Here is a 25833-nt window from a genome sequence, read left to right as displayed (position 1 = left end):
GTCCCTGAATGACTTCCCACTGACTGTGGTGCTGTTTTGGACAGATATCAGCGTTCCTCACGTGTTGGGCTATTTCTAGATGTTGTTTGTTCTTAAATGCACTGTTTACACAGTTTTTATGACCATCTCCTTGAAGGATGGCTCTACCCTTAATACAACTTTCTAGCCGAGGATGGTAGCTCACACCTATAATCGCAGTACGTGAGAAGCAGACACAGGAGGATTCCTGTGAGTTTGAGGTCAGCCTGGGTTACATAGTGAGACTCTCACTCAGAAACAAACAAAAATGAAACACACCACTTAACAGTAACGCTAACATCAACTTTAAAACTCTCTGGCCATTCTTTGCTCATTATTCTTCTCTCCACACGTGAAGATCACCTTGTCAAGTCATGGGAAATGTTCTTTTAGGGTTTTGATTATAAGTACATTGAATTTATAGATTGATTTGGGAGAGTTATCATTTTTACGCACTGAGTCTTTTCTTCCTGAGCAGGGTGTATATTACACAGCTCTTCTTTATGTCCGTTGGTAAGGTTTTATAGCTCTCCCTTGTATATCTTTGGTTAGATTTATTCTTAAAAGGCTTAGATATATTTTTGCTGTTGCAATACATCTTCAAGAGAATCACTTTGTCTAATTGATAGCTGGTGATGTTCGGTGGCGAATTTGTGCGTGGATGACTATGTCTGTACAATATTGATTAAAATAATATCGTTCTGGGCCCACTAATGATAGTCCCTCTTTTTAGAATTTTGGTTTTTTTTTTTAGAAAATGATTCATTTTGCTTAATTTTCAATATTATTAGTATAAACTATGTTTCCCCTTCTCTGTTCAAATTAACATCCCCCCTCCTGCCGCCCCCATGGCCCATCTCTTTTTTCTGTAAGAAATCTATCTGTTTTGACCTTTGAATAATTTATTTATTTGAGTTTTGGAAGTTTCTTCATTTTCTATCTCATAAACTTTTAACTTTTGTTAATATCTTTTATTCTCTTTGGTTTTGTTCCCCCCCTTAGTGGCTTTTTTTAAAAAAGGTTCTATATTTCATTACTAAACAAACCAATTAGCTCACGTGAAGCAGCTAGTAGAAAATCAGACCCCCAATTTAAACTTGAGCCAGACCCCAAAGGTGGGAAACCTTTGCTCCATCATGTGGGCTAGAGGATCACAGTTCAGCATAAAGCCTCAGCGTGTTGTCATGGGAATCCGTGTAGAGCCAGGTTTGTCTTCGCCCGCATCTTCCGGAGCTGGACCTGATTTTGTTACCACTTACATCTGAATCCATGGAGGGGGTGGGAGACAGGGCGGTTTCGCTTTCGTTTCCTGGTCAAGAATCTCCTGATTCCAAAGACTGGAGAGAAGACAGATGAGAAGCCCAATCATGCCTATGGTGCAAGACCCCGAGGAATGAGCCAATCAGGACACACCTGGGAGGCGGAGCTTAGCTGCTAAGTTGCCTTTACAGAGTTTTGTCTCCAGTAGGTTCACTGCACAAAACACCTCCTTATAAAAACTGCTTTATCACTCTCTTGCAAATTTTGGTACGTTCACATTTGGTTCTAAGTTCTCATTTTCATCAGAATTTTATCTTCTGCCCACACATTATTTAGAACTTTAAAATTTTCTGAGTATTTAAAGGGTTGCGTTTCAGTATTCATGTATTTGGGTGTATGTATGCGAACGGTGTGCAGGTGCGTGGTGTTTGGGTGTGTGTTTGTGGGAGTGAGTCAGAGACCAGATGTGAGGTGTCTTCCTTTATCGTTCTCTAGTTAATTTTTTCACATTTATTTATTTATTTGATGTATATATGTGGCATGTGATGCGAGCCGCAGCACGCTTGGGAAGGTCAGAGAGCAACTTTTGGGAGCTGGCCCTCTCCTTCCATGTAAAAGGGGCTCCTTCCAACACACGTCTTAGTACCTTAAAGGCTCTAGGAAGTCTGTAGTAAAATCCCGCTGAACTGTATTGCATCAAGTATTTCCCAACATTTGTTTGACTATATATTTTTTCAAATCAGCATATTAAAGAAACGTATCATTCATCTCAAAATAGTATTAAAAATTGGCTTATTTGGGGTACATGTCTCATGTAGTAAAAATTATTCTCTCAAATAAAGAATATCAACTCTCTACTCCTAAACAGAGAATTAATGAACATATTAAAGAACTTGAAGTGTGCATCAGAAACATTTTTAAATGCTGTCAAGAACTCATAAAAATATACTTTATGCCATGTGGCAGTACTGAAAATGCTGTACGATACGTTAAGGCTATCAGATTACACCCATTACCCTATAATCTTCTACTCATACGTTTATATGTTTTTATGTTGTATCTGCAAAATGACTCCTGTCATAAACATTATGCAAGAATTATAAAAATATACTATAACTGCAACCATAAAGGATTCCGTGAAACAAGATAGTGCTTCAGATAATGATGCTGCCTGGATGAGAGAATGATTAAAAATTTCTACATCCCTGAACTTCAGAGCAATGGGCAGTGGGGAAGTAATTTTTACCCAGGGCCCAATGTTAGGAAAAAAAGAAATTGGTGTTTATTCCCGAGAACCTCGGGGACAAGAGTAAGGACAAAGTGTGGCAAGGCTGGGGAGACACTTGGTACAACAGGCGGCAGGGAAGATGAAGATCAGAGTCTAAGAGAAGCCTGAAGGGAGCATGGCTGGCATGCTGAGTGCCAAGGAAGGGTAGAGACCCTACAAAGGAGTGATGTAAACATCGAGAAGCCCTACACAGACAAATGGGCTGGGGGAGGGGAGGGCCTGGAAGCCAACATGCATCCTGACAGTTGTTTGTGCTTGACCAATTAATTGCTCATGAGTAAGGACAAGCCAAGGTAAATGACATGTATCTCTTCTGGAAACAGCATCGCCTCCCTAAGTCCCGTCATGGGCTAGTCCAGCTAAGTGAAAGCTCCATATAGCATATGTGCCCTCTGGGGTCAAGGATGCTTCAATCTGAGGAGGACACTGGCCCACCTTCCACTTCCTCTCCTATTTGGGGGCGCTCTTAGACTGCTGAAGTATCTGGAATACTCGGCCCGCTGCCTTGTTCCTCCACAGGGAGGAAGATGTGTTTTCCAGGAAAGGGCAGGCTCACTTTGCTGTCAGCCCATGGCGGTCAGACTTTGGACAGATCAGATGGCCCATGTGTCATTCATGGCAACTATCTGGAAAGTCTCCATCAAAGGGCGAGCGGGGCACACATGACTCTTTGCACCAGGAACGGGAGTCCATCGACGTGGGTGAGAGGTGGGGGAGCAGGTGGTCTCCCTTCTGACCTCTTCTGACTCACTTCTTGCAGCCATTCCCGTCTGGAGTCTGCACTGCCGGCACTTCTGCTTTGGAACTCTGCAGGGTGGGATTCCATGATTCCTGGAGGGAACGCTTGTTTCGGGGCACACTGACAGGGTCCCATTGGGCAAGGCCTCTCCACTGCTGCCTCAGCATTTCCAGTTCTCCCTGACAAGTGATTAGCAGCCAAGAAGTGAAGTCATTATCCTGGCAGGGATAATTAGCTCTGCTCCTCAGAAGTTACACAGGCAAGGTTCTGCGTGGAGGTGGGATCTGGTTCCCAGGAGGCCACTGCAGTGGGTTTTACTACTCTTGTTTCCATCTTGATGGTGGGCAGACAAGAATAAGCTTGGCCTGAAGACCCCCTTCCACTCTTTTTCTGCCCGGCACAGTTGCTTGTCCCAGAGGGCAGCCCAAATTCCAGATTTTACCAATTGCATCATTAGGATGTGAATTAAGTTCCTAGGTGTTGCTTTTCCCTTATAAATGGGCAATTGGAGCACGCTTGATTAAATTCCTGTTTTTCTACCTTGTAGACAGTGCTTGGTTCCTCCATTGTTTGGCTCAAGGGGGTGACAGGTCCGTGGGGTCAGAAGCAATGATCATTGTCTCAATTCAGTTATTGATCTACTAGACGCTGAAAACCATGATTTTCTTAGTCTCCAATTTGTTCTTTGTCATTGAAGTCCGAGAAGTTGCCCTGTGTACTATTTAATTATTCAGTGGTATAGTTTGTATGGAAAAAAAAGAGGCATAAATATCCAGTTTCTTTATCAGTTTTCAAAGTACCGACTGTCTCCCCAGCACCCTTCAAGGATAAAGAGTAAGCTACTGTGATCTTTAAAACTAAATATTAAAAAGATTTCATGGGGCCAGAGAGATGGCTCAGTGGCTAAGAAACTGACTGTTCCTCAGGGGACCTGTGTTCGATTCCCAGCACCCACATGGAAGCTCCAGGGAAATCAATCCCCTCTTCTGGCCTCTACCGGCACCAGGCATGCATATAGTGTACAGACATACATACAGGCAAATTGCCCACTCACATAAAATAAAAACAAATAATCCTCAAAAAATCTTTTAAAAATCAATAATTAAAATGATACCCATGTCTTGCTATGATTGTCATTGTACTTACTTATATTCAAGTTGTGTGACAGCCCTGACCCATGAGAGCCATTTCTATGTAGCTCCTGCATCCTTTTGGCAAGATACTAGGCATCTTCAATAGCTTCTTTGCTCTTAGAAACAATCAGAGGCTTTGACTTTAATTCTGTTATCCCTGGAAAGCACAAAGCATATAGCTGTCGCTTCCAGCTCCAGCCATACGAAAAGTGTGGCTTCAGTGCGATTTCTAATGGCTGTCCTCATTCACTGAGAGGGTAGCAAGTGTCCTCAAAGGAAGCACGGGTACCCTGTCCCAGCCCTAAGCTGCATTTGAGCAAACACACATGTAGGGTTAGGGATCAACGGAGTTATAAACACAGACACAGAAACACCGATCACTGATATGTCTGGAAGCAGCCAGGTCAGGTTGCCCTCAATATTTCAAATGTATAGGTTTAATCTCAAAGTAGCGCAAGGTGCGCCCACAGGCTATCCCATCTGTGAACTGTGGGATACCTCCAGTGGACAGTTCAGACTGGGATTGACTCCCGATCCCTCATTCAGGAAGCCTGGGCTCCCCACACTGAAGGGCTCAGTATGTGAGGTGACATCTGTGGGAATGGCAGTCAGGCTCTGAGGAGAACACAGACATGGACAGTCCAGAGCCTGCGTACCCATGCTGCCCCCATCAGACCCAGGAGTGGCGAGGAAAGGCAGGTGGGCTCTTAGGCTGTTTATCGGGACCAGCAGCTTCCTTCTCTTCCTCCTCTATTTTAGAAAAAGACCCTAAAGATCAGATTATCACCATCGTCCCTTTGCCCTTCTCATCTGTCACTTTTTAAATCAAGTTCTCTTTATGAGAGGAGGTAGTGAGTGCTGAGTGTAAGAACGGGAAGTGGTGGGTACTTCATCCAAGTTGAACCGGTTGCAGGCACCAGCAGGCCAGTTTGAACGTTCGTGGCTGGAGAGCCCTGCAGTGAAGGGTGTTCACGCCATGGGTATTTCCCACCACAGGACAAAGACATAGAAGAAAAGACAGCTTGAGGTGATGACATGACTTCTGAACCCTGTGCAATATTCAGCCCCTTGTAAAGCTTTATTTTTTTTAAAACTACTCCTGAATTCCCTACAATACCTAAGAATTGCTATAGTACATCTGTTCTTGCTTCAACTAGCTCAAATGAAGTTCTATTTCTCGCAACCAAAAAATACCCCAATAAAATGTGATTCTTCTGGGGTAGTGGGGCTGGGGAGGGAGCAGTCAATTCATCATCTGTTGTAATCAGCCCAGCGTGGAGTGCTGATGTGTAGTTTGAGACAAGGGGAACGATTTGAAATCGAGGGCTGAGTCTGGACAATGATACCATTTCCCTACTTTGGCCTAGATAACCTGGAGGCCCCCAGCTTGTAGCCAAGAAAGGGGAATTTCTGAGAAATTGTAAAGCCACCGACTATGTTCTCTCTCTCTCTGGGCAAACAGGAGAGTTCATTCCGCATGCCACATTGAGATACTGTAGTTTAGAATCTCCAAGTTCCCAAGCCTGGAATCCTGAGTGGAAAATTGGGCCCCCCAAGGCCCGTGGCTGTTGGCCTTGAGGTAAGTGTCACCCTTTGTTCTTACCATGGGAAGTTCAATTTAGAGCAATTTGGAATGATTCCCTCCAGTCTCAGGGCATCATTAGGTATTTCAAGGCTGGTGGTTAGCTTGGTAAAAACCACTTCCCCATATTAGAAGATCACAGGGACTATTGAAAAGACATCACAGAGTGTATGATTTTAAGCAAGTCATAGTTTTCAGATTACCAGTATTTCAGACAGTTTAAAAAGTGCTTGTGTCTTGTACATAAACACAATCTGAAGAGGAAAGCTTACCTTGACCTTGGAAGATGTCTCTTTAGTGCCACATGGAAATGTTGTGGTCTCCATGGGGAGCACAGGATATTCATGAACGTCTTGTTTTATTTTCTCTTTTTTCTAGCCCGGATGTAAACCAATTACTGTGAACCTTGGTGAACGAATATGACCCACAGCTTAGGGCTAATAGCTCCCTTAAACCGTGGCATGCAGCAGACACATTGTGTTTACTGTTACCTGGCTCACTAGCGCAACTCTCATTTTAATCCTGTAAGATCAGTGTTCTTTAGTCAGAGGACAACAGTGTCTGTGGAATTTTGGGGTGCTGAATTCTTAATGTGATAGACGGTGTACATATCCAGGGAGGCCAGCAGATTTATGTATAGGGCAGTCACCACAACGCACGGGCTACATCGGCACTTTTGGCAGCGCTGGGAATGGAACCCAGGGCCTGACATGCATGGCAGGCTAGCACTTACCAATTGAACTACATCCCAAGCCTAATATTTATGTTTCATAGACAAATAATTTCTTTTAAAAGTGCATGCATCCAATGAATTTTTCTCCTCTTTTCTTGTTGGCTTTTTGTTTTGTTTTGTTTTTTGTTTTGAGACAGTATTTCTCTGTGTAGCTCTGTCTATTCTGGAACTTGTTCTCTAGACCAGGCTGATTTTGAATTCACAGAGATCTGCCTGCCTCTGCCCCCCGAGTGCTGGGATTAAAGGTGTGCATCACCATACCCGGCATTCCTCCATTTCTGAAGGTGCATTTGGGTGATTAGGGCCACTGTTGAGAAAGCGATACAGTGAAGCCTGCTCAAATCTCTTTCTCAGCGATGAGGGTCTCACTCCAGCTAGGGCTGGACTGCGGGCGTTCTCCAGGCTAGCTGGCTAGCTTTTGGAAGGTTCTCCAGATTTTGCCTTTCATCTCGTTGCAGGATTTCTGGAGTTGTAGATGAGCTACCGCGTCAGGCTTCTTATGCACACTCCAGAAACTGAACTCGTGGTCTCAGGCTTTTATGGTAGGTGGTGTTGCCAGCCGAGCCATCGCCCCGGTTGACTTGGAGTTAACGCAGCCTAACTAGGTTGTTTCCACCGCTTGCGGAGTGTTGCCCTGGATCACTGAGGATTCTTTCAGTGGCCTGCTTTTCTAATCTGTGCCAATGGACATGGCCAATGGAGATTCGTCTTCTAGATTTGAGCCAGAGTCTATGAGTTTCTCATGAGCTCTGGTCATGCCGAAGCTGCTGGTCCACAGGCTACACTTTTGATGCAGGGTCTTAAGCCCCAGAAAATATTCTAAGGTCATTTTTTCATTCTTCTCTTTCTTTTTCCTTTTGCTTTTCTTTTCTTGTGGCAGGGTCTCCTCATGTAACCCAGGCTGGTCCTAAATGTGTCATCGTTCTGCTTCAGGTTTCTGAGGGTCCTGAGTGATGGAGTTATGGCCTATGTTCAGTATTGTAGCCTTTTTCAAAGGATTTTTTTTTTTTTTTTTTTTTGGACAAAGGCTCACTCCATAGCTTAGGCTGTCCTGGAATTCATTATGTAGCCCAGGCTGGCCTTCAACTTACTTATATTGATCCTCTTGCCTCAGCTTCTTGAGAGCTGGACTTAAAGGTTTGAGCCACAAAACATCTGGCTTTCTTCTTTGATTATAATCTCGTGAGAAGCATTTTGGAAGATGAAATAATGGTGTTTAATTCCCCAACCTCTCTGAGTGACACAGTATATGCGATGGTTAATGAAATAAATGCAATATCATTTTTCTATTTGTGCACGGCATTTATAGCTACTTAAGAACTCTTTATTGTTCATCTGGGTCTACATAGGATCAGTTACCACGGGCCCGTGCAAGGGCAAGGAAAGAGTCTGGGCTCTATGGATTTCGATCACAATCAGGAGCTTACAATTAACAAGTTGTATAGTTGAAATGTATGTCAGTGGCTGAAAAGACATTCTCTCAAATATGTGACAATGTTTTTAACTCAGTTTTTTTGATCTCACTTTGAGATCATAAAGCCAGGTCTGTAAGTGCTGGGAGAACTCACATCTGTGTATATAATTTTGGAGAGCTTTGTATTTAATGACAGACAGGTGAGGTTCTCCCCACTCACAGTACAAAGTTCAATAAAGCTGAATAAAAATTCATAGGCGTAGAAACAATTTTGTCTGTGAACTCACAAAGTTTTCTATTTCTTTTGGCAACCCATTTTTCCCCCTTAGACAAAGAGCTTGTAAGGAATCTTGATTGCATTCCTGGGGGGCTGAGAACGTAAGTTCGTTGTATGCACAGAGAGCATGGGACAAGCATGTTTGGTACGATGGGAGTAGAATGAAACCTGTTTTGACCCCTTTGCTCTTTAGGATATACTCAATGGAGGAGTTTTTGTTGGATAAAAGCTCTGACAGATGGCAGGAATGTTTAATCACTTAAAAGAGGAGAAAGTCCCCACCATTAACTTAAGCCAAAACACAGAGTCTTGACTTAGATATATAATTTCAGTGTAACATGTAATTATCGTTTCAACATATACTGAGAAGCAAGACTCCTTTTCCTGCCCTGGTCACACACAGCCTTGTCCGTCATTGGTCCTTCCACTACGGAGAAAGGAAATAGCATCCTCTTCTTTCTTATTCTCCATTTTCTTTTGGGCTCCTTGAGAGCTAGAGCATCAGGGAGTGGAAAGGAAAGAGGACCTGGGCCTGGCTCCCTGAGGGAGGCTTCGAGGCTAATTGTTCCCCCCCCCCCCTCAGGCTCTTTAGTCTTTGTGGTGTCAAGCCTGGGAAGGGGGCCCCAACACATCATCCCCCTTGCTAATACACACTTTGCTTGTCTTATTTCCTGGAGCCGCTCACGAGGGATGCAGAGTCTTCCGACTCCCAAAGGGTCTCTGGGAGCAGAGTTAAACATGGCCGCAGCGGATCCGTTTCTTGGTGGATGAGACTAGGCCTGTGCAGGGCAGCAGCTTAGGGCCGAAGAAAATCCTTTCCTAATTCCATCCTCTATGCTTTCAACTGCCAGGGAGCCTCCTTGTAGATATATGGCTGGCTGCCCCATTTCTGTAACTCTGAGATTCCACCTGGTGGTGGTACCTTACTTCGGAAATCTCGTATTTGCAGAATCTTTGATGCTTCAGTGGTAAGTTCAGCTTTAATATTGTTACACTACTAAATTATGTTTTGTCTCTGCCCATAGGTCACTTCCTGACCCGCAGACCTGTGTCAAAACACTTTTCTTGTGTTTTAGTGTTCTCATTTGGACCCAGTAATTCTTTGCTGGGGATGGAGGCTGTCCTTGACACCATAGGATAACAAGTACCACTCCTATCCCAAATTCTCTAGGCACGGCAATAAAAATACCTCCAGACTTGGACAAATGTCCCCTGGGGTGGGGGTGGGAGGCAAAAGTTCTTCCTGTCTGAGACCTGCCACCATTAACGCACGATCCAGGGCTGGGAACCAACATGACCTACACCAGAAGGAGATGCTGAAGTGACCTCACACACCTCTACTTTACAAACCCAGGGACTACTCCTAAAGGTCAAGTGTGTTACCTAGTGGCACAAAGTCCCTGTCAAAGGACAGGAAAGGACCTAGGTTTCCTGACCCACACTCAACGCTCCTTGTGAGGATGGGGACACATGATTATTATTTTTCAACAGCACTACTAATTTTAAAGTACCTATGCATGGAATTTTCTGTGCCAAAATTAGAACATGGAAAAACCTTATCTAATTAGTTAGTGAATAGCACTGAATTAAAATTGGACACTATAATTAATCAATGCTGAATTGTAGTCAAACCCATTACCCTTGAGTAGATTATCCGTGTGACCCACTGTCCCCTTCTGACACCACGAGCTGGGGCTGCAGGTACTGATTGGAGGCCTTGGGGGAGGGGAGGGGCTGGGGGCTGAAGGAACCCTGAGCAGCTGTAAATCATTTTGTGCTGTCGGTGGCTTGTTTCCGTCTGTGTCACTGCTCCCCTCCAAGAACAATGCTAATTGAGAAGCAACTGCGGCAGACTTCTATTGGAGGAGGCTGCAGATAGGAAAACACATCCAGAACAAACAGAAATTATTCACTTGTCTAGTCTAACTCTGGCTGCTTGAGGGATCAAATTTCCTGTTGTCGTCGTCTTCTTCTTCTTCTTCTTCTTCTTCTTCTTCTTCTTCTTCTTCTTCTTCGAGTGCTCTTCAAGTTGAACAATTAATTTAAAAATATTATTGTGCAAGTGTGTGTGTGTGCGTGCGCGCGCGCGCGTGTGTGTGTGTGTGTGTGTGTGTGTAGCGTGTATGCTCATTAAGGTCAAAGGATAATTTGCGGGCGTCAGTTCTCTCCATGAACCATGTGGATCCTAGCTGGCAAGTACCTTGACCCATTGATTCATCTCTCTGTTCCCAAATTATTAATTTTTAAATCACTGAACAAAACAAATGCTTTTCACAGATTTGCTTCTCACTGTGTCTCATGGGGAAGCACTTCTTCAAGGCTGAACCTTGTGGTTTGTCCTGCAGATCACATTCCCTTTCTGAACTCTGCTCCGGACAGTGGTGTCTTAGTTGACTGAGGACCTCCACCTAGACAAATGACCGTCAGCCTACACTCATGTGTTTGAGTTGGGTTTTACTGCTCACCCCATAAAGCCTTCTCTCTCAGGCCTGTGGTGGCTTATTCTCCTTTGCCAGAAATTGCCAGACATCTTCTCTTTTAACGCTAATTAGAAAAATGTAAATGATAAAAATATGCATTTACCAAGCCCATCCTTGGTGTGAGACCCTGTACTAACACGTCTGTGTGTTTAATCCTGGCAACAACTCCTCTTCCCTTTGGAGAAGCCATGTTTCCTTTCTGATACTAGTTAACGCACCCAAGATCCTCCCGATGTTACTAGGCGGTTGGGGGTGCCAAGGTCTCTTGATGGTCCACGGAGACTTTTAGTGAGGGATTGCCTTTGGGAATGTCGGTGAGGGATGGTCTTGGTTTCAATAGTTGCTGTGTGAAGACCCAGCCCACAGTGGAGGCAAAGCTCTCTGAATTGTAGAAGAGAGGAGAGCGTGAGCCAGGTAAGGGAGCATTCATGTTGTTATGACTCTCTGTTCTCAACTGTGGGTGCAGTGTGACTTACTTCCTGGTGATTTGGCCTCCCTGCTGTTATGGATTGTGAGGTAATGTATGTACAATTCCAGTTATATATTACAGTCATAAATTAGCATTGATGAGGCTAATACATGTATGTATACATATGGCTAAAGGTAAAACTGGGGTAAAAACAGTATATACGGGACAATCCTCAGATTCCTCCTGTTTCTGCTGTTTCTCCAGAGTCAGCCACTTTTAAGTCTCTCTTGATTCTTCGTTATTTGTTCTTGCACTTTCAAATAATATGTCTATACTGCTTTTCCGTGTTTTTCTCCTACTTATTAACTTCTTTTACATATTAGGTATCAATTCAGTGTTCTTTCTTTCCTTCCTCCTTGGTCCACATTCCCCTAGACTGATGCCGTCTGTTCTAGCTGTTATAACAAAAGGCCCTAGACTGGCAAACAACAGAAACATATTTTTCAGATGGATAGGGTGACCCATGCTCGCGATCCTAGCACCCAGGAAGCAGAGGCAGGAAGAGTAGGGCTTTAAGGTCATCCTCAGCTACATAACGAGCTCCAGCCTTGGCTACATGAATCCCTGTCTCAAAAAGAAAAGTATTTCTCACAGTCAAAGTTTGGGAGGTTTGGGAGTCTACAATCAGGGCACTTGCCTGTTCAGTGTCTGATGAGGTGTCTTCTTCAATGACGACACCATGTAGGTGTCTTAATCTTGCTAAAGAGGAGAAGAACACAGGAACGGCCTAAGCTAGTTCTCTCTGGTGCTTCCATAAGCTCAACCCATTCATGAAGATGCTTCATGACTGAGTCGTTGCTCCCAAGTGATTAGCACACCTCCTAGTGGAGATTAAGTTTCAACATGACTTTTGGAGGCTCCAACACTTCCAAACCATACTATATACCAACATTATTATTATTTTAGTTCAATTGCTGATCAACGTTTACTTTATCAGAGCTGCATAAAAATCATTGTCAGTCAAGAATATGTAATAGGAGCTAGAGAGGAGGCTCGGCGGGTTAAGGGTGCTTGCTGCATAAACATGACATGCTCAGATTGCTGGTTACATTCCTGAAGCTCCTTGCCCCCAGACTTAATACATACATGCTCATGTGTTATACACATATGCGCGCGCGCGCACACACACACACACACACACACACACACACACACTCTGCTTCTCACACTCTCACATTCAAATCCACATCCTCATATCTGTCGGCAACTCCCAAGCAGGTTTTTCCCATACTGCCTGTTATGGTAGGACTCTCTTTGTTCTGCGCAAGCTGTGTGTTCACACGATCTCCCCAGATCTACTAAATTCAGGCAGTTAGCCTGGCATTTAGTCCCCTTTGGATGGTGCAGTTTTAACAGTGGCAAGTGAGTGGAACTGGTGGCTGGAGGGTGGGTGTGGGCGCTGGAGACAATGGGTTGGCCGGAGCTGGAGCACCCCCTCTTTCTTCACTGGGGCCCGTGGTGCCAGGTCTGGGGGGTGAGGTGGGGATGAAGCACCCTCAAGTCTGAAGAAGCATGGAGTGTAATCAGAACCAGGCACGGAGAGCCCTCCACGGGCTCTTCCAATCACAATGTTGTGATTAGTCACACTCCCTGCTTGGGAAACAGGCAGATATTAGAAAGGGAAATCCTCCCGTGAGGTTTGGATGGGATTTCAAATCGGTCTTTTGTGCAAACAAGATTAAAAGCAGAAGGCAAAAGCAAACCAGCCGGAGCTTCCCTGTAGACTAGCTCTTGTTGAACCTGAGAGGAGAGGATGCTGGGAGGCCCCAGGGCCCGGGCTCTAGTCAATGACCTTGACTGGCTCTCTTCAGTGGTGGCCAGAGAGTTGTGGGTAAAGACTTGAAAGGGCTCCGGAGGAAGGAGACTTCATTCAGGTGTGCCTCTGTCAGTCAACATCAGCTGCGCTTCTACAGAGAGAGCTAGGGAAATTAGTCAGGTAGCCACCTTCATCCGCTTGTCTTGGTTTCTTCCTGCGTAAATTGGGATTATTTGATGGGATCACTATAATATGGGAACATATGCCTAGAGAGGACCCAAACCTGGGCCCGACCCATTGCTAGCCTTCGGGAAGCCTGGACTACAATTCTCCAGAGGACTCCACCAATACCAAAGGTCAAACGTTTGTGGTCCGGCTTGCAGAAGTTTATGGCTTTCTATTACATTTTGAGGTTTAAAAGAATAACTCCTTCATAGACTCAAAATTTCCTGGAAATACAAATGTCCCTTTTGAAACTCAGTCCTGACAGGTAGCTGAGGTATCCCGCTGTGATGGTGGTGGTGACCCCACTGTTGAAAGGAAGCGTGTTTGCGTTTAATGCTCAGCCCACAAAGAGCCGCCGTCGCTTGAACTTTAAACTTTAGAGAGGAACAATAAAACACGCAGCAGCAAAAGTTCCCCAGCTTTCCTGCCACCAACAGATGGGGTCAAAGGTCTGCTAGTTTCTCTTTGGAAGACGTGGACTTTTGGACAACCCTTTGTGAGGATACTCATCCGCACAGTTTTGCCGGAGGGCTTTGGGGACACAGAATCCAACCATATGGACACGGCAAACCAAGAATGTGCAAACGGTGCTGGCGTTTTCTTCTTCCAGAAGTAAAGTAATGGCTTCTGGTTGAAAAGTTTGTGTGTGTGTTTTCTATCTGTAGCTGCACATCTATATCGCTATTAAAGAAGCAAATGATAACCTTAAGAAGACAATGGAATGGTCAGATTGCAAACAAAAAATTTATTTGCTCTGATTAAAAGCATCGATAAAATGTGTCGTGGCTCCACAACTGCTTCATTTAGCGCTTGACATATAATGGATTTTTTTATACAGCACAATATCTCCATTGAAATATAATTATTTTACAGATCGCTCAGCTGAATACTCTTACACGCATGCTGTTAGGGGGACTCACCCCTGGCGATTGTCAGGCTATCATGACAACGTGCACAATTGATGGACAGACACGTGAGGGAGGTGGCAGCCACGCTTGGAGCAGAGAAAGGGGTTTGTTGCGCGGCAATTACCCTAATGCATTTTTAAAAGCATAAAATAAAGAATCATTTCATTTGCTGAAAATATATTTTAGGTGCTTCAGTAAAGTAGTAACAGAATATTTTGATTGTCAGTCCCCTTCCCCCCCCCTTTAAAGTTAGATAATTACATTTACCAGTTAAAGAATTGGCATTTAAAAATAATATTTTGTCTAAATGTTTAAAGATGTCTATTAAAAATGTATACTGAACATGACAGCGGTCTTTTTATGCCGTAATTCTAGTCAGTGGTCTGAAAGGAATTAGGATGGGAACATGTACATTAGTTCAGTGCCTGCTGGAGACTCGGGAGTCTGCGGTGTACACTGTGGTTTTTAAGATCGCTCTATTCTCGCTGATTTAGGGGCTCAGAGGAAGGGTCTGTGGTTACCTGTGTACTGTGTTTAGTTTCTCTAACAATCTTTCCAGTGGAAAAACCCACCACAGTGGCCTGGGGTCCTGGGCATTCCATCTCATCCAAGAATAGAGAGAAAATAAGGGAACTCACAGGACAGCCAAATGTCCCCATCTGTTTGGAACCCATCTTTGTCTGGTATATGTACAGGGTGTTGGAATTCTGAAATGTTAGCTCACCTGCTGCCAAAAGTCCTTCCTTTGACCCTGTATAGCCGGCCCCGAGTCTCTCCCTGCGACCCTCCAGGTGGCTGGCAGACCCAGCAGTCCAAGGTTCCATGCTTGTCACACTAAGGCCTATCCTGCTCGCCAGTCTGGCTTCCACTCCAGTGGGTGACTGTCTGGGCCATCATTTCTCACTCTCTCACCATGAGAGTGATCTAAATTTAGCTCATGAACAACTGGGATATTGAAAGTCACTGAGAAGTTGGCATGTGTTATCCAGCAGTCCCCGGTCCTCTGGCTCTGAGCAATGAGAGCACACCCAGAACCCGTATGGCCAAGGGTGACCTTCTAGAGAAGGCAGAAGTAACCCTACAAAGCCACAAAGCCGTAAGTAACTGGGGCAATCCACTAAGGTTAATTTCTTAAGTCCCCAACAAGCGGAGTGGCTTCAGTTGTAGTCCCGAGGGAAAACGATGTCTTTGAAACAAGCCCGACAGGCCGTGTTTGGAGAACCTTGGTTCTGCCGAGAGACTGGCTCTTCTCTAAAGGAGCATTGAGAGGCCCACACCGTCTTTCTCTGGTCTCCAGCTCTTCTCAACCTTCCTAAAGCTGCAACCCTTTAACATGGTTCCTCATGTTGTGATGACGTCCAACCGTAAAATTATTTCATTACTACTTCATAACTGTCATTTTGTTACTGTAATGAATCGTAATGTGAATACCTTTATTTTCTGATGGTCTTAGACAACCCCTGTGAAAGAGTCTTTTGACCTCCCCTTCAAGGGGTCATGACCCACACAGGTCAAGAATCGCTTATACTCTAATGGCTTCTCATTGTCTGTGGAAACCTAAAAAAAAATCTATCAGGTCTCCCCACTTTTCTACTTGTCACCTCTCATTGGCCTGCCACAGTCCTGTCCTGCCTGGGACATCTGTCCACTTATAAGTCTGCGCATGTCACTCCAGCTCAAGGGCCTTAGTGTCTCTCAGAGTGGAAACAGAATCAAGGTTCTGTACTTGTATACTCTGTATTCACACACACACACACACACACACACACACATACACACACACACACACACACGTTTACTACTTACATATGCACATATACTTGTGTAGATATTAAAAAGCCAGGTGTATTGACATACACCTGTAGTCCAGCACCGGGGGAAGCAGAGGCAGGAGGATTGCCGGTTCTAGGCCAGACTTGGCTGCACAGGAAGACTGTTTTCAGAAAGAGAAAAGGCAAAAGCTATCGTTGGTAATCCTGGAGACGCTAATGTTTTCTGACTCTCCACGGGCTCAGCAACGCAGCATGTGACACGCCGTAGGGGTCACCCCAGATCTGACTGAACCTCACGCTTTGAGTGACAGCCTCAGGTGGGGCTATGGCTTCTGGTTATCACACATTCTTCATGGTCGTGCGCACGAGGGCTTCTCCTGATCTTTTGAGACTTGACTTGTATAAATAATCCCTTTCCCCCCTCTCTTAAAGCACATCAAACTTTGTGAGTGAACACTGCCACAACTGAGCTAAGTGGGAAATGGTTTTGTTTTTTTTTTTTTTTTTCCGGCACACTCTTTCACTTCCCCAAGGACAATCACTTAGAATTTATAACAACCTTAATAAAGAATTAATTGAGTACATCGTTGTGACTAGGGAAATTTATTTCAAATTAGAATTTTTAAGCAAAGTAATTTTTATTTGTACCCATGACAAAGTAATTAGTGATAGTTGTTTTGTGTAAAAAATGGGTTTGGGGAGCTTTGTAAGAAAGGTATCATTTATTTCGGTGGCGCTTGTGCGAGGGACTCTTTGTCCCGGACAATAGTCTTTTAGCCTTGTTAGTGTCTTATTCTATATAAATGCGCCTAATTGTTACAGTTGCTAAACAGAACCCATCCCTCGAGTATGCTCATTTAGCCGTGAGGAGGCATAATAGGCGCTGCATCTGAAATTTACAGCAATTTCACATTTTCTTTCCGCAGACAGTTCCCCCTTGTTGCCAGCGGCCCTGAGGAAGCACTGCTATTCCTCCCATTGTCAGGGGCAGCTGTCTCTCTGTGTTGACGCTCTGCGCCCACAAACCAGGCAGATGGTGACTGGTAGCTGAAGCCTGTCTTCTGCACACAGGACCCACTTTGTTGGCTTTGGGGAGCACAGCTGCCACGCCGTGAGGAAAGTGACGGGAGGCGCTGCCTGCATTTCAGATGCGGGAGCCCTTGTAAAGAGCCATGTGTTTGGAAAGGGTGCTTGGGGTCTCTGGAGCATTGAATAGGCACTTGCATATTCAAACCGCCAGGGCTGTGTGAAAATATAGATTGCTATTAATTAGAATTTTGGATAGGAACCAGGCAGGAGGTGCGTTGCGAGTACTAGGGCAACTGTTCCGCTGGGGGCAGGTTATTTATTGTCTCCGTGATGCCGGTACCCTAAGCTCTGTCTCAGACCAGCTAAGGCCCGCATCTCTTCCACCCGCGTGGCGCCTTCTTGCCAATCAAATCTACACAGCAGAGGCTTGGGTAAAGCACTCAGTCAACCTGGACAAGGACTTATTCTGCTTTGGGTTGGGGATCGTGATACTCAATGGCCGGAACTCATTCTTTCCTTAGTACCAACTTGAGCTTCCAAGGCGTGGCTTCAAATCTGTTTTCATACCCTTTCATACCTGTCGATGTCCAATGACCTCAGTAGTGGATGTCCATACTTAATCCAGATACATATATTGTATGCATGCAAACCATCTCATAATTCAAATAGCATCTAACTCACTGATTTGATGTATGGAAGTCAATGGTTTCTAACATATTTACAGATGTGTGCAATCATTATCACAGTTGATTTTAGGACATTTTTATTACTGCCCGTTCTTTCATTTTATTTTCTTAGTTTTAAGTAACCATCAGTGTACTCTCTATCTGTATAGACCCAGAGACCATGTTGCAGAAACAGTGTTGGGGGTGCTATAGAGGTCTGTGTGTGTGTGTGTGTTAGGGTCTCTCTGTGTGTGTATATGTAGGTAGGGTCTGTATGTGTGTATGCAGGTACGGTCTGTGTGTGTGTATTTAGGCAGGGTCTTTGTGTGTGTGTATTTTAGGTTCAGTCTGTGTGTGTGTATATAGGTAGGGTCTCTGAGTGTGTGGGTATGTAGGCAGGATCTGTGTATGTGTATGTAGTTAGGGTCTGTGTGAGGGCGGTATGTAGGTAGGATACAGGTGACGTGGAATGGAAGAGGGGTCATCTTGAATAGATGGGGATGCAGTCCTAGCATGGAAAGTCACTGAGCTCAGGGATCATTTTAAACACTGCTAGTTTTACCAAGCCAGCACGGCAGCTGATCATCATTAACTTCCTGCCAGTCTTAGTAGCGCCCTACTCAGCCTGCAGTTGACATACATTTGTTAACACTAGGGTACGTCACGCCACGAGGCGGTCTGCTTGTGTGGTTCATTCATCTTGTACCTCTAGGTAAGAGCCCACTTACTTTTCAGGACCTCAGCTCACCAAGTTGCCTGGTGAGTCAGAAAGTTCAAACAGGGATAACTCGTCCTCAAACAGGCCAAAGTAAGATTTGATATGTCTGAGGGCTGATCTGATAGTCTGCTTACCTTTTGAGAATTGTAATGCCTTGTTTTTATGCCATTTTTTTTTCCTTTTGAGACAGGTTTTTCTATATCTTACTGGCTGATCTGGACTCCCTGTAGACCAGGCTGGTTTTGAACTCGCAGAAAGTATATCTTCTTATATCTGCAGTCTGAGTTGCTTGGGTTAAAGGTGTGTGCCACCATGCCCGACTATTTTTATGTCATTAGTTTTGGCTATTTGATCTAGTAACTTCACTTCCTCTTCATTCACTGCCCAAAAGAAACAGAGTTTTATAAATTGCTTAGAGGTTCAAAGAACTTGGAACTGGACAGGACTTTAGGGACAGTTCCATCAGAGCTATTTGTGGACGTGGGTGAAAACAGACAGGGTGGGTAAGTCCGTATCTTTCTCTCATCTCTTTTCATGTGGGTACTACTCCATCATGAGAGTTCCAACCTCTAATCCGGCAGTTATCAACTCACGGGTCATGACCCCTTTGAAAGGAGTCAAACAACACTTTCACAGGGTTCATATATCAGCTTTCCTGCATATCCGATATTTACATTATAATTCCTAACTGCAGCAAAATTCAGTTATGAAGTAGCAACGGAATAATTCTATGGTTGGGGTCACCGCAACATTAGGAACGGTATCAAAGGATCGCAGTGTTAGGGGAGTTGAGAAGCACTGCAAACAGTTTCTCCGAAGCCCTGTCCCCAAGTGCCATCAAGCCAGGTCGGGCCTTCCAAGAATGATTTTGTTGAGGGAAAGCACAGTTTAGCTCACAGCATGACTCATGAACTCCTTCCTTCTTGCTAACCTGCAATGAAAACCACCTGGCTTAGAGGCCCCGTTACATTTCTGCAATGGCTTTTGGATCTGACAGGATCTGAAAAAAAAAAAAAAAACCACAGTAATTTTGCTGTCTGCTTTGGAGCTCCATCGTGAGCTCCTACTGGTGGATATGGTGGAAGGTTCTCAGAAGTTACGCTGCAATGGCGGCAAAAAGATGAAGCGGCCACGACACAGAGAAAACACAGAGATGGGGATCCTGACGGGAAGGCTCTCCTGGTTCTCTTCCCGAGGGGATGCTGCGGCGGTGGAAGCAGAGTGTGGCTGAGGAGAACCTGAGCATGGCCCCAGAGGAGGCACCGTCTTTGAATGTCACTGCCCTTGACATACCCACCATGCGGCCAAGCGTGAACACCTGGCTGAGCCTCCTGCCCACACTGTTTCTGCTGCAGGAGGAAGTGGCGTCCTCAGCGTGGGTGTTCCCTGCCAACTGGAGCCGCAAGCTAGCTACTTGTGTAAGTCAGCGTTAGCCTGGTGGCTGAGCAGGGAGAGAGATGCGCTGACTGGCAGTTCTCATGAACCTCTTTTTACACAGGTACTAACCCCACCACGAGAGTTTGCCCCTAGTGACCGCATCGAAATTTAATCACCACTCTCTAAAGCCCTACTGCCAATGCCATTGAGTTAAGGGGTAGGGCTTCTACACATGAAGCTGTTATTTGGAAACGAACAGAGACAGACATCTCAATTGGCCTCTTTATCGGGAGGCTATTCATACTTCCACGTACAAGAATGGTGCCCATAGAGGTTACACAGGACCAGTCTTGTTGATCATAAAAGTTACCAGACTGAGACATTTGACCTGTGGTTTACTCTCTAAGCAAATCAGACACAGGCAGGATCTGCAATGAATGTATTCTCAGACCTGATGCTTTGGGATTCAAATTTAGTGTCCTTCCTTCCTTCCTTCCTTCCTCCCTCCCTCCCTCCCTCCCTCCCTCCCTCCCTTTCTCTTTCTTTTTTTGCTGAGGGATAATTTGATGCTCTAAATCTATATTTATATAAAAATATATTAGGCAAGCCATGAGTATTCAGCAAGGGGCATGTTTAAGGACAATGTCAAATTCTTATGATATAATTAATATGAATGTTTCAACAAAGATTGACTTAGTACACAGTCTTCAGTCATGTGACTAAGATCAGCAAGATGAGCTTCCCGGGGTGGGCCCCAGACAGCTGCAAGCTCTCCCCCGTGCTAACTGGGAGCAGAGCGAATAGGCATTTTCTTTCTCTTTCTTTTATTGAGTTCAAACATGAAAGCACTGACCACTGAAGGCATGGTGTGTCCCTGTTGTTTCTCGGGTTTTTGCCGAGTTACATCTGTTCATGCAATATTCCAAGAAGCACATCATACATGCTGGGCTTTGGAAGAGTCTACATACGTGATGCTGTGGAGCTGTCTCGAAGCGCAGAGCTCATGAAGACCACCTAACGACAGTTTTAGTCCTGGACACAGTGCTTGGGAAGTACAGCTATGCTAGACAGTCTGAACAGATATTTGTGTAGACAGCAGACATGTACAGGCAACGTCCTTTAACTATTGGCTTTCATATTGAGTATGGAGGGTTTTTTTTTTTAACTTGTTAAGATTAGGAACAAACTATCCAGTTAACCAAGCCAGTAATTCAATTTCTGTTTGGCTCAGGAAATGGCTGCTGCTTTTAAATGACCACATGCTTGCTTTGGAAGAAGTTGACTGTTTTTATTGGACTCATACTGGCCTAAACCATACGCTTCACACTGTCTTCTAGTTTCCTGTCAAGATGAAAGTGTGCATGTGTGTGTGTATGTGTGAGTGTGTGTATGTATGTGTATATGTGTGGATGCGTGTGTGAGTGTGTGTGTATGTGTGAGTGTGTATGTGTGTATGTGTGAGTGTGTGTATGTATGTGTGTGTGTGGTATGTGTGAGTGTGTGTATGTGTATATGTATGTATATGTGTGTGTATGTGTGTATGTGTGAGTGTGTGTATGTATGTGTGTGTGAGTGTGTGTATATGTGTGTATTGTGAGTGTGACAGACAGATAAGTATCTCTTTGAGTGAGAAAGTTGTTTGTAGGAGATTTATGCACAATTTTCTCACTATTTGCTTAAAAATGTGTGTGTGTGTGTGTGTGTGTGTGTGTGTGTGTGTGTACACGTGCGTATTTTCAATGCTGGGATCACACCAGGCACTGCACTATCGATTTTGGACCAGTGGCACATTTCTCACAAGCATGGCATATCACTGTTGCTTGTTCTAGTTTCTACACGACTAGTGAATGGTTTGAGGATGGAGTTTTGAGCCCCCACTGCTGTTGACGTTTGCATTAGACAATGCGCTTCTTTGGGCAGGCCATTGGCCAACAGTCCTGCTTCAGGATGGGAAGATTAATTTAAATAAACCAGTCAGAGTTGGGATGGGCAGACCTCGACATGGTATACTTCAGCTCTTTGATAGACATAAAGCTCAAAGGTGGACAAAACCGCAAGCTCTATTGTTATACAAAACATCGTGAAAGACACACAAAGTCATCCATTTGATTACCTTGACACAAGACGTAGAATTCGTCAATTCTAAGTTCGTTGTCAACTGGTAAGACCCAAAGTAAAATGGGAGCAAGTCAGTTTTTCCCAACAATACTTTACGAAGAGGTGTTTCAGATACTCTTTAGTGACCTGAAGAGGAAGTCCGGGTACTGCAGAGCAATCTGGAATCGACAGAAGTCTAGTCAGTTAGCTTCCTTCTGCTCCTGAAACAAATACCCGCAGGAGGGAGTTAACTTAAAACAAGAAAAGATTTGTTTGGCTCATGGTTTTGGAGTTTTCACCCTGACCAGTGGTCCCGTTGCTTCCTGGAGCAGCACACATTACAGACCATCCGGTTCTGAAACACTGCTCATGTTGGATCCAGGGAACAAAGACAGGATGAGGGGCATCCTCCCTACCATCTCTTTTAAAGACTTTCCTCTTCTCTCCCCAGGAGTACCAAGCCTCCGATACAGGGACCTTTCAGCTGGATGCAGAAGCAGAGTTGCTATGGCAATTTGCCTCATGGAGCTGTAAGTGCCAAACCCTCTTCTGCACAGATGACCTAATGATCACCCCCCCCCCCCCAACCCAGGAACTTGGGTTGGCATAGGATGTGTGGTCATACCCCTGTGATTTCCCCAGTAATGTCTTCTGTACCATGTTCTGGAACCGAATCGTTGTATGTATTGTCTTTGCTGTGTCTCCCGTGACAACCGCTGGCATCTCCAGCCCATCAGATGGGGTGAGGTGGAGGGGACCGTCATCAGGTAGAAAGGCATTTTTGTTGCTGTTGCCTCAGTGACATTCAGTGGCTGAAGGTCTATTGAATATAATTAGTGCTTATTAGCTACCCTGCGCGGTAAGTGCTTTGCTGGAGCAATAGCAGGCAGTTTCAACAACATGGTCACAAATCAATCAGGGTGAGTGGATTTAGGATTAATGGGGGTTTAGCCCAGGGAGTGCCCAGAAGACCTTTTGGTCCTGGGCTCACATTTATGTAGAGTCTTGAAATTTACATTTTGACATTATCCTCAAATGAGGCTACCTGTAGTCAGGGGAGACACTGCCAAGAACACTGAAAAGAATTCTGTTGTTTTTGTCGCCCTGCTCCGGCATGCATTTCCCTTTCAATATACCGAGGGCCTCAAACTGTGGATGTGGGCCAGGAGTCTTACCTCTATTGAGAGGCCCAGGCAAGCTTTCCCATGCACATGTAGGCCTTCCACTTTCTGCTGGGGATGAAAGGAGTCAGCCACTGTTTCCACTTTTGAAGTCCCACCAGAGCTAGGATGGCAAGGCCAAAAGCGGGAATACAGGCATTTTCTGTTTCTGTAATAAAACACTCTCAAAAGCAGCTTAAGGAAGAAAGGGTTTGTCTTGACTTTCAGCTCCAGAGAGACCGAGTCCATGCCACACTGTGTCAGACAAAGCAAAGTGGCGGGATGCTGCTGGTCACATTTTCATCCATGAACAGGGGGCAGAGAGAGAACAGGAAGCGGGGCAAGACTCCAAGACACCTTGGTGAGACAGGAAGTGGAGAACAGCTTCTCTGGGACTTTCCATTAGTATCTGCAGTTTCAGGTGCTGCGAACGTCTCGCTGTTTGTTTGCTTGTTGGTTTTGGTTTTTGGAGACAGCATTTCTCTGTGCAGTCCTGGCTGTGCTGGAACTCACTCTGTAGACCAGGCTGGGCTCGAATTCACAGAGATCAGCCTGCCTTTGCCTCCTGAGTGCTGGGATTAAAGGTGTGCGCCGCTACCACCTGGTCTCAGCTGTATTCTTTTTCTAATGCATTTTAAAATGTTAGTGAAGTCGGAATAGTGTGAGCTGTTTGTGTGTGTCAATCAGTTGCCCCTCAGAGCGGTGGATGAACGTCTATTTTATCAGCCATGTGCTATAAGGAGTTTTGATTATAGTATGTTCTGGAAATCTATTGAGAGACACTGAAGAAAAAATTACAATAAAATGAAGTCACCAATCTCTTTCTGTGCTCAATATCCAGTTCTTTCTGGAAGCCTTTAGGTGCAAGTTTCCATGCGTTGTATCATCATGCAACCATGAGGATTGGCGACTCATGCATTTCTAACATAGAAGACCAGAAATGTAAGGTGTTTTTTTTTTTTTTTTAATTTTTTGCTCCTTGGGGGCCCAGCACCCAGCTCCCAAATAAATATGTGGAGACTTATTCTTACTTATGAATGCTCAACCTTGACTTGGCTTATTTCTAGCCAGCTTTTTGTTCTCTCTCTCTCTCTCTCTCTCTCTCTCCCACCCTCCGTCCTTCCTTCCTTTTCATCTTTTCTTTTTCATTTTTCTTTTCTTCTTTTTTTCTTCTTTTTTTAAAAGAGGGTTTCTCTATGTATCCCTGACTGTCCTGGAACTCACTCTGTAGGCCAGGCTGGCCTCAAACTCAGAGATCCACCTGCCTCTGCCTCCTGAGTGCTGGGATTACAGGTGTGGCCACCACTCCGGACTCTAGCCAGATTTTCTTAACTTAAAGGATCCCATCTACTTTAAGATCCTGTGCTTTTAGCTTTCTTTATTTTATGTATCCTCTTCTTTTCTTCCTGCTCCATGGCAGGTGGTGTGGCTGTGTGGCTGCCTCCTGGCATCCCCCTCTCCTCCTTTTCTTACTCCTCCCTCTTTTTTTCTCTTCCTCTATTTATTCTCTGTGCTTGGCAGCCCCCACCATCCCTCTCTTGCTTAGCTATTGGCCATTCAGCTCTTTTATAGACCAATCAGGTGTTTTAGACAAACTAACACAGCTTCGCAGAGTTAAACAAACACAACATAAACGAATGTAACACATCTTTGCATCAAGAGAACTAGCCTTGATGTAATGCCCAGGGAACTGTACAAACAAAGTGATGCTTTCCCTGCATCCTAGTTCCCTAATGGCTGTGGTTGGAAAGCTGAAGCCCTCCGATTGTTACATAGTGCTGCCTCCTCAGGGAACACAGAGAGTGGAGACTTCCTAATCTACAGACAGTCCCAGGAAATAAGCCCCCAGCCAATGGCTTCATTTTAAAACATTTTAACATTTAGATAGGAATTATATTTAAATACATTGTATGGACAGAATTCCTAAGGCAATGTTACGTATTGTTGAGGAGAATGTTCTCTTCTCCTCCTTTCCATTTCTTTTTCTTACTCTTTTCTTTGAGTCAAAGGCTCTCATTAACCCCGAAAGTCACTGATTCCAGTCAGTGCATTTAGCCTGCCTTGGGCATTGCCTGTCTCTGCCTCCCAAGTGCTGGATTCTCAGGTAGTTGCTACCTTGGCTACCTTCTACATGGGCTCTGGGGATCTAGGCCCTTTCCTCATACTTGCACGACAAACAATCAACATCAATCTATATCCTTAGCCCCACGCCCAGTTTCTACAATGCTTTTAAACAAAGATTCCTACACCGACAAAATTATTGTGTCCTGCTTCGAAAGGTCATTCACTTTAAATTAGATTGTCCATCTATTTATTGAATAATCCATTTGTTCACTAATCTTTCTTGGACTGTCCTGCAGTCGAAACCAGAACAGATTATTTAGTTGGGTGAAAATAATTTCTGTCAGAACTAAGACAACTGTATCAACTATTTCTATGTCCTTCTGTCTGTCCAATCCCAGCTAAGGAAAACACTCGACTGCCCTTCACAAAAGTGTAGGCTGCAGAATCCTTTGATGGTCTCTTTTGCTGTTGTTAGCTGTTAGATTGACTAGGCCTGGATAGAGAGCCAGACTGACGAAGATCGAAAGACCGAGAATGTCAAAGCGCTGTGTTGACTATGAACGAAGTGTTTGGGGATTAAGAGAACCATTGGCGGTAAGCAGAGCCCATTTTAGCAGCAGGGGAGACAGGGTAGGTTGTAGGACACACACTTTTACAAGGAGTGGGCCC

Source organism: Microtus oregoni, unplaced genomic scaffold (assembly GCF_018167655.1).
Source record: "Microtus oregoni isolate MIOR12 unplaced genomic scaffold, Mior012 000060F_ref0000265, whole genome shotgun sequence".
Classification (NCBI taxonomy): Eukaryota; Metazoa; Chordata; class Mammalia; order Rodentia; family Cricetidae; genus Microtus; species Microtus oregoni.
Note: the sequence above shows the minus strand (reverse complement) of the source record.